This window comes from Zonotrichia leucophrys, chromosome 2, assembly GCF_028769735.1.
Source record: "Zonotrichia leucophrys gambelii isolate GWCS_2022_RI chromosome 2, RI_Zleu_2.0, whole genome shotgun sequence".
In the NCBI taxonomy this organism is placed as follows: domain Eukaryota; kingdom Metazoa; phylum Chordata; class Aves; order Passeriformes; family Passerellidae; genus Zonotrichia; species Zonotrichia leucophrys.
In genome coordinates, this window is record NC_088171.1 from 103206298 (window position 1) to 103216371 (window position 10074).

Here is a 10074-nt window from a genome sequence, read left to right on the forward strand (position 1 = left end):
CATTTTTTTCATTTTACTCTAATGACAAAACAGTTCCTCTCTTAACTGAAAAATGTAATTCTATGCGTAATATCTTTTTCTTTCCTTACTGTGCTATGCCCCAACTAAAACAAATGCATAAATTTAAAAAATGCATCATTGTTGCTGTTGTCATGTTCACCATACTGAGTAATTTTTCTTTCTGTTACCAAATTATGGCACAGCTTCCTTTAAAACAACAAAAAAATCTCCCCCACCCAAAAAAAAAAAAAAAAAAAAAAAAAAAAAAAAACCAAAAAAGAGAGAGAAAGAAGATCAATAAGTCTTACTAGGCTGAATGGCTGACTTCAAACACCTGCAGTTGGTTTTCAATCCATACTTCACCTAGTAATGTGATTAGCACCTGTGTATGTATTTTCCTATTTAAAAAACGTTTCCCTTCTTGCTGCATTCATGCTGCCAGCCTTCCTGTGGTCATGAACCAAGAAGAGAGGTCACAACAGAGCCTGCAAGGAGTACTTTTCAGGGTTTATAGAACATGGGCTTCTCCAGTGAATGGTGAGAGACAATCCTTCTTGGCCCATCACAAAGCAGTGTGGAGGCAGTTGTGAGTCTCACGGATACTTTGACCCAGATTACAGGACAGAAGATGCTATTTTTTTTATCCTATAAGGCTGTTCAAAGGAAAGACATTTCTCTTGCTGAGTAAATGGTAGTTGCAGAAATGTGCAGTGATATATTCATTAGCCAGTGGGAAAGAACAATGATAAATTAGTCTGTGCCTGGTGGATTGATCAAAACCCAGCTAACCCAGCTGAAAAACTGATGTGATGTGGAGAGATTATACTTCTCAGAATATCAGAATACCTAACAATAATCAAAAAAAGAAAATTCTCATTTTTAAAGAAAAAGCTCCAAATTGGACATTTTTCTTTGTGAAAGGTTTATGAATGTAGTTTTCTTAGAGACTTTTTTCCCAGGGAACCGTAAATGTAAATTTTATAAATTCAATTAAAATAAAAATTCCATGTGTCAGCTACTCTCTTTTGTAAGCCTCAAAAAATATAGCATATGCTGTTATCAATGCTCATGTAACTGTTTTTATTCTTTCTGTAGCACGTGTCTCTGAATTCCTATATTAGTGTGAGGAACAATCCTAAAATACATTTTATTTTTCCCCATACCCTCAGGTAGGGCTGTTCCTCCAGTAGGCAATACAGGGTCTGGGGAAGGTAAGGAAAATCACAAGGGAAACTGAGAAGAAAATGAGCTATTTAGTTGAATAAATAATTACATAAAGTAGGCCACAAGATAAAAGACATGAATATGTTTAAGTATCGTTTGTAAAGCAGAACTAGTTTATATTCCTAGCTGAATTAATGATGATGTCCAGTGAATACCAAGGGAACTAGACTGAGGCTACTGCTGTGGATGAAATAAAGGTTTGATTAAAAATCTTTCTTAAGGAAAAGAACAAGGGAAATAATCCTGTTCACTTCGGCAGGTCCTAGCTGGATTGTTTGCTTGTCCAACCTATATATAGAATTCCCATATGTCTTCAGGTAGGCACACAAAAAAGAGTGGGATTTTTTCAGATTGTGAAACATGGAAAAACCTTTCCCATATTTACAGAATAACCCTTTTAAGCATGCACATTGTACAGTTATGCAATGTTTCACCAAAACTATATGTTCTAAACATGCCTTAATATAGATGCAAGCACTTGAGAAGAGTTCAACACCAAACACTTACATAATGCAACAATGGACACTATTTCAGCACTCAGTGAATCCCAAAGAATTGTGCTGGACATTGCTTCAGTGGAAGGTAGCCAATAAAAGGTCAGCTAGATCCACCTAAAAATATGCCTATAAGCTACAAAAATGGTTGTAGTGAACCGTTGTGGGGTGTGAAACATTCCATGTCCAATATTGTGGATTGTTCATCCACCCACAATTCAGAACTCAGATAGTGAATATTAGCCCAGTTCTGCATATAAATACTAAATGCATACTTTGGGACAGCAAGGTTTTGAAGTCTGTCCTTACTAATAAATGAGGATATTCCAGCATCTGAAATTTTCATTGACAGAAATTGAGTGAACAGTGATGTGTGGAGGTTGGAGAAGAGTCAAGAATTGCCACATGGCTACAGCAAGTCCAGAAGAAGCAGACTGCAGTTCAGAAGAGGGGAGCTGGCATAAAGCTGAACACAGAAGAATTCTAGAAATTGGAAAGAGACCTGAATCAAGGTCAGAAGGTTTCTCATGAATAATTGAAGGCTTTGGTTAATTTTATTTCTGTTGCCCTCCAGAATTATGCATTGCACTTCAACAGGAGTGAGTTATTTTATTCAAGATGTTCAGAGACTCACTTATGCTATGGAATCTTTTAGCAAATCTGTTAGTTTCTTTCTTTTTTTTTTTCTCCACCAAGTAACTTTGCTATCTTTCAGCCCAAATCCATGTTTGTGCATACAACATTACTTTAACTATAACATGTAGTGCATCTGCTGAAGAGTTACTCATATTGTGAATTGCCAGCTAAAATGGTTACCTTCTCCTCAGTATTTGTCTTTCTTGCCCAGACCAAGTAACCAGGTTGATTTTGCATGTATGAGGATAACTCTTACAGCTCACTTAGAGTCTTGCCAGGCGATCCATAGAAGAATCCTCCCAATTAGTTGCAGTATATTCTTACCTCTGCAAAAAAAGAGGTTTAGTCAGTGTGCTTATTTGCCCTTTAGATCCCAGTTTGATAGCCTGCCAAAACATTTTGTCTACTTTTGATTCTCTGTCTCTGCACAGACCTTCAGTGACACTTTCCACCTGAGTTCTGTTTGCCACTGAGTGAAGATGATAACTCAGTTCTCAAAAGTGAAATCAGTGTGTCAGATCTGGGTAATTTAGGCATGTCCAGAAAGCCCCAGGCTTAAAAACTTCAATAAACTCTAGAATTTCAATTGGTGTGCCAGACCCATCATTTGTTTCCACTTTGTCATCTTACCACAGAAGTATACTGTCATTTGTCTACAATGACTGTAATTAATGCCTCAGCTTGCAATTCAGTCTTTGGAGGGCTGCAACAGGATAATACATTCTTTACAGTGCACTAAGACAATAATGTATCTGCTTGTCCAAAATTACAGTGCAGCTCCTCTATGCTGACAGACATTTGTTTATATTCACTCAAGTGAGTTTTTAGGTTTATCCTTGTCTAAGCAACATGTTAAGTGATTAATCTTTATTTTTCTGGTTGCAGACGTGTAATGTGGCATTTTTTTCCTTAAAACTTTCCATCATCTTATAAATTACTTGATTGCTTTCTGGTTTCTGGGGGAAAAAAGTAAAAAATAATCTTTTTAGCCACTTTCTACTATCAAAACAGTGTGTATAATATTCCCTGAAATGTATAATGAAAATGTATGAAAAAAAAAGAGTAGATAAATGGGAGAGACAGCCTCTACAGAAATTACCACCATTGAGATGTCATTCTTACTTATCAGATATTTGAATAACAATAGTGATTATATAAACATATATATGTGTTTCTTCTTCACACCCACAATTAACTATGCAAAATAACTGTTGTACTCTCATTACTATGTATAATAACAATGGTAGGCAATTAACTTGCCTAAAAGATTCTATGATTCTAAGATAATTGTTTGAAAAGGGATTCAAGGCTTAATGACTATTTCAGCACTTCTGTATCAGCAATCACTGCAATAAGGGCTTTATGTGAGAAATTAGCAGATGGCATCATGAAATACATTTCTTCTGCTCTCGGGTTTGTACAATGTCCTGCTCATCTGTTTCCATTGGGTGCTAATGTGCTTCTCTTGTATTTAATATCTGACTTTTCATTTGGTCCCTTCAAATCTCTCAGCAACACAGTAAAGAGTAATTGATACCTTGGGAGTGGAGGGGGAAAATCCAGCAAAAATTAGCACTTCTGGAAGGCAGAGGGATCCTTTGAGAGCTGCTCTGAGAGGAACAGTGCTACAGGAGCAGACCCTGTCAAACCGTGCAGCACCACCTGCAAGACTTTTCAAAAGAGGGTAAAGGAGTGAGCAGGATGCCGCAGTGCTTTTATAACCTAATTATACCTGTTCCCAAAGCATCCCATTAAGCCCAGCAACATTGTTACTGAATCTTTAGTTCCGCAGTAGTTCCAAATTTCAAAGCAAAACAACTGCCCCAAAGGAATCCAAATAAAACAAGGCTATTAGTCAGGAAGCAGAAAAAAAGGCAATGGGTATTTGAGAATGAGAATTATTATAAATCCATGAAATTAATGTATTGGGAGACTGGTAAAGGAATGAAAGAATTAGAACAGATGAGTGTGCTGTGATTAGTACTCCCTTCAAATATTTATTTAGCTAAAATAATTGGCAACTAAGTACCAGGTAACAATATTTGTAAAATTAAAAAATAAACCACAAAAACCTGCAACAATATCTAATAAAAGAGAGTGTGGTCTATGAATGTAGACATGTCTAATACCTGATTTGATATTATGCAACCATTATTATTCATTATTATGCATTATCATACACTACCTGTTGGAGGCATTAGTTATGTCTCTAGAAAATGTCCTATTGGATTTTCCTACCAAGTGAAATGCAGGGATATAAGTCTGAGCTAGAAAAGGGAAAATAAAACATGATGAATTGTGAGGTCCATGATCTCTGTCATTCTTTTAAAAAAGACTCAACGAAGCAACAACGGAGATTAAAAGAAACAGAAGAAATAGTGGGTGTCACAATACCTTACATCAAGTGTTTAATGTAGGCATCTACATATGAGAAAGCCAACTAAACACCTATTAAGGTATAAAAAAAGAATAAGCACTTCTACAGCAGCTTTCCTCTTATCCTAATTTAGATACATGAATTCTAGTTGCTTACAGAGCTGGGAAATTAATTCCACAGTTGATAGTTATCTTTCATGTATTTACAGCATCTTACCTATTGTGTTTGATTCAACAAGGTTTATGTAGCCACAAGAAAAAGTCAAAAATAATCCTGCTGATTTCCATTTAAATAATCATAAAAGCTTAGTTCAGTATATATGCTGGACAAAGAGACAACAGAGAGAAGAAGATATATAAGGATAAATTTATTTATGGCAGAACAGCTCAAATGGTTGGTGAGCATGAAATGGAAAGCAGGACATTTTCAAGGACAGATGGTTATCTAGAGAAGAAGTGAAGCCACGAAGGCTAAGACAGAAAAAGTACAACAAATCATGGAGAGCTAGCAGCACAGTTTGAAGAAGATCTCCCAAATTTAAATCTTGAGTTTTGTGCTTCAAAAATATCACTATTTTTATAGTATTGAACAGGGAACTGTATAGGAATATAAAATAGTTTCCAATCACTTGAGTAAAAAAATGTATTAATAAATTCAGTGATACTTATTTGTTAAAAATGATCTGTTGTCATATTATCAAGCTTTATTTAGTCCCTATTGTCTAGATTATGTCTCCTATCAGTGCTATCTGTGATGTTTAACATTTCTCTGTAATTTTCTTCTTTGGTTCTTTTCTTCTTCAAAGAGAACATTCCAGAGTTATCATTAATATGCACATTTTGCAGCTCACTCAGACCAGCACAAGTAACAGCAAATGTCACTTAATTTGGAACAGTTCTGCTGTAAAAGCAGTGTGAAAGTATTCTGAAAAATAATTATGTAAAATTAGAAGTAGTTTATTCAACTGAGCAGACAACATGTTTATTCATATTTGTAGCTTCCTTAGTGCCTGAATTAAGTATAGCATTTCCTTCTTGGGTCTTGTGTGCATTTGCGAATCAATACAGCTTTGGGAATGTAAGCTAAATGCTATCCCAAATTTTATGTCAATAATAAAGTGCCTTAATTGAACTTCAGCTATCTAAAAGTTAGACATCCAGATTGTTCAAGACAATATTAGGCATCTAGCTTTTGTCAATAAACATTGAACATCCTGCTTTCTTATCCCTGCTGCTTCAATTCCTTGTCCTCTGGAGGCTTTCACTGCTATTAAAGCTGGATTGAACAGCAAGCTTTGACTAACCTTTAAACCGTTGAAATTAAGTGAGAGAAGTCTCTCTTAGATTGTCATTCTATAAGCTATTGGTTTACCACTGTGCCTATTTCAAGCCGTCAAAGAGATAGGCTGTAGGTTGTGTCACTTGCGGTTCAGAGTTAAAATTCATCACAAGATCAATATATATCAGTGAGATGACAGAAAAAAATAAAGTCAGTTTGACTTGCTGGTATTGGAACTGAATGAGTAAATTTGTCATTAAAAACAAGCTCCAAGTTTTTAGAAGCAGCAAATGTGCAACACATTTTTGTATAAACATTGCTTTGAATAAAAGCTCACAAGATACATTTTGTGGGCTAAAATATAAAGAAAAAATAAGCACAGTGAAGTCTGAGCAAAACTCCTTGAGCAAGTTAAAAAAATTCTTATCTTTGCAACAAAGATGGAAGAGTCCTGTAACAAGACATATATGTTTCTGTGCATATCAACACCTGGTCATCCTCACTGAACTATTCACCTCTGTAATTCCATTTTGCAACTAATGCTCCTGTTCTAGAAATATTTCCTTCTAGAAACATATGGAAGCTGGCTCCAAAGGTAAGTTGGAAACGCAGCACCTTAAAGACAAGAGTTCATCACATTGTCTTCTGAGTACCTCTTGTAGGGGAACAGCAGTCACATAGCAGTCCATGTTGAGAAGAACATGGTGCTATTTATATTAATTTTAAGGGGGAAATTTCTTAACTGAGGCTGAGTTAAGAAGTGCACTGCAAAAGGAATGATTTTATGCACTGCAATTTCCTCAAGATCAGGCTTTTTAATGTTTAGTAACTAAGAACACTGTATTAAAGTAACCCCTGCTGCTCGACACTAAAACCTTTGCTAGGGCAATATATTTCTTTTAAGACAATAAAGCTTATGTTATTTTTAGGGTAGCTTAAAATGCACATATGACAATATTTCTTTTATTCAGTTCTAAAGATCCTCTAGCTCAGTAAAAGTTTTTTACGCATTTAGTTGCAGACTAATTTATGTTTTTCAGAATGCAAGATGAGACACTTCAAGCATCAGAAGAGGAACAAGAACAAGTTTTTCTGTGTCTTATAGGTGCCTTTAGAGAGATCAAATAGCACAATCATTGTCAGGGAGATTTCTTCCTTTGGTCAAGTTGCTCTTACCATGGCACCTGAACACTTCCACCACTCCTCTGCTCCTCCCAGTTTCCAAAACACACCTTGGGTCCATATTTTCATTAACAACTTTATCATCCTCTCTAACTGAAATGACTATTTCAAGTAGGCTCATGGCCTGCCATATGCACATGATTGGCTGGATGGGCACCAAGGCCACTAAATGTAAGTGTTTCACGTACATTTTCGAGACCTGCATGTTAAGACCAAAGATTTGAGGCTTTCCATACACAGTCAGCAGTTTGCCCTTGGTAATAAGCTGTTTGTGCCTACCCAGCCTGCCATCCCCTGTGGCATCTTGATTCCTGTTTCCAAAATCAGTAACATACAGACAATACCTTCCACCACCAATCACTGCTTAGAATAAACGAGGAAATGGCACCTCAGAAAAATTACATTTTTAACATTTCACATTTCTGTTCCCCAGGCTGATGTCATGCTGTGCTTCAATACGAGGTTTGTCAGGACAATAAAATAGCAACCGTCATCATTTTTTTTTTTAAAAGGTCCTTCTGACTGCCAGAGGGAATGCAGAAATTATATTTCTGATGTACATTTAAAAGTTGATGTCAACAATTGGGTTCAAGGTCCTTGCAGAAGTAGGTTTCACCACATAGCAGGGATCTGCTGATCCTGGGGAACCTGAAGGGATTGTTTTTCTCTACAGTTATCTGAAGCTTTTATTGGTATGATTTTCTGTTTCTAATTCATTGCTTCACAGGAGTAACTTTTCAGAGTGGAAGTGGTGTTTAGAAAATTACCACTACCTTGAAGTCATTGAATTGAACTTACTCCACTGGGAGAAGTGATAGTTTGCTAATGGTTGGCATATATACCTTAATTCTCTGACACAGTCACCTAATCTTTTCCTCTTTCTTTTTAAGAAATGCTGTAGTTAGCCATCATAACTGCTAAAACCTTTCTTTAAAATTTTCATTTGTCTTTTTAGTCATCTCTACTACTCCATTTATATTTTTGACAGCAAACACTTCAGAGACTGATTTATTTTAAAAAGCCTGTTTTCTCTGTAGTTGCTAGACTTCACTGTAACATGCCTCGGGGTCCTTTGGGTTTTTTTTTTTTATTTTAAAATTGTTTTTTATCACATTGTGTGCAACTTGAGTTATTTCTAGCTCTTCCTGCCACATGGACAAAAGTTTAGAAAATGTAATTCCTTTCAAGCAAGTTGTTGTTGTTACAATAAAACCTAACATCAACAAGTTAAATTTTCTGTTTTGGCAACAAATACACATCAATTTTCCTTTACTACTACTGCTGAGGAAAAGGTATCTGATGTAGAAGTTGTCTGGGCTTAACATCCGGCTGAGTCTCAGCTGGCAGAGCAAGAAGTAAAAGGGTGAGGGAGGCATCTCCTCTGTCCATAGCAATTCTTCAAGAAATGAGGAGCCAGCAAAATTATCTCAAATCTCTCCCTCTTGAAGGGCACAAACACAGCACAATGTTGCAAGCCCTTTGTACAAGCTATATTTGCTTTTTAAGAGCAGTTAATAAGTGACATTAGTGGATGCCTGGGCATTAGGCACCATCAGGTGTCTTCTTTCATGGATTACCATATCCCCTGTCATATAAACACACACATGCTTTGTAGGGAGCCCAGATGAGATCCTATGCTCCCCAGTCTGTCTTTGCATCATGCATGACCTTTATATACATGCACAAACTCCTCCATATTTAATGCTGGCATTATCTCTGACCTTCATTGAAACCTCCTATGTAAATTTAATCTCAAAAAAACTGCTTCCTGAGGTTGAGGGAACACTTCAGTCCTGCACCTCAGCACCTTCAGGTTGAGCAATTCTTTGTGCTGTTAGGAAGCACAACCTCTGGCTATCTTACAGACCTCACCTCTCAAAGCTCAAGAGCTGTTTTTCTTTTGCCTCTAGCATCTGAGCCACAATTTCTTGGCTCTCCCTTGCAGGCTGGTAGAGTAACCTCTATCTTCATGCCTCTTCCAAATAATGGCAGTGTTTATATATGCAAGTGGTTCCTGTGGTGCCCTTTGTGTTGTCAGAGTCAGCTAAAGTTCTGTCTCATGTGTCTCACTCTCTTGTGCCTTCTTCCTTCACAAATTGTGTAAATTTATGTTCTTAAGGGAGGGACTTAGCTGAAACAACAAAATAGGCCAATAATCTCCTACAGGGCACTTCACGTTTGGATTATTCCATCATTTTCTCTGGGTCATTAGGGGTCCTACCCTGGAGTCTGCTGGCTGTTGTGAGTCCCAATATGTCAGTCCTATACACCTAATTGTAACATGTAGAGTTGCCTTAAGCAGTGTTACCTGTTCCATTCCCTGAACTGGCTATCTCAGCCTTAGGCATTATTAAAGCACAAGTCTAAAGTCTCTTTCCTAAACTGAACCTTGTTATTACTTTGTTAATTACAAACACTATCTAGGAACACCTTTTCTTTCAAAATAAATTTCCTCAAACAGACAAGCCATCATGAGTAAATCCCACACAGGACTGTGCCTGTCCTGACACCATCTGGAATTTAACAAATTTAGCTTTCTATAGTACAGCTGTTTAGATCTGAGCTTGTTTTGTAGATACCTTTTGTACTCAGCAGAGAAAAATAGGCATTTCTGGGCAGAGTTTAATCTCATCTGAATATAAAATAGGTTAGATGATTACATTCTCAGATTGGGGTGAAATGAGCCCAAATAGACCTCAGAGACTATTTCAAGGGCCTGATGCTAAATCTGGATGATGGAAATGTCACATAAGCTTCTGCCCCAAGTAAGTGAAAAGACATAGTCACTTCCTAGTTCCTGCTAAGAGTGACTCACAAACTGTAATAAAGAAACAGGCAGTGAGCTGCCACAAAGTCAGTAAAGCCCACAAGCCACAGGGAATT

General features: G+C 36.8%; 1 long non-coding RNA gene across 1 annotated transcript; it reads left to right on the plus strand.

Moving 5' to 3' along the window:
- The first annotated feature begins 427 nt into the window (after positions 1-427).
- LOC135443266 (uncharacterized) lies at positions 428-3084 on the plus strand. The gene is made up of 2 exons (XR_010438928.1): positions 428-537; positions 2071-3084. It is a non-coding gene; the product is annotated as an uncharacterized LOC135443266 (long non-coding RNA).
- Positions 3085-10074: the final 6990 nt, after the last annotated feature.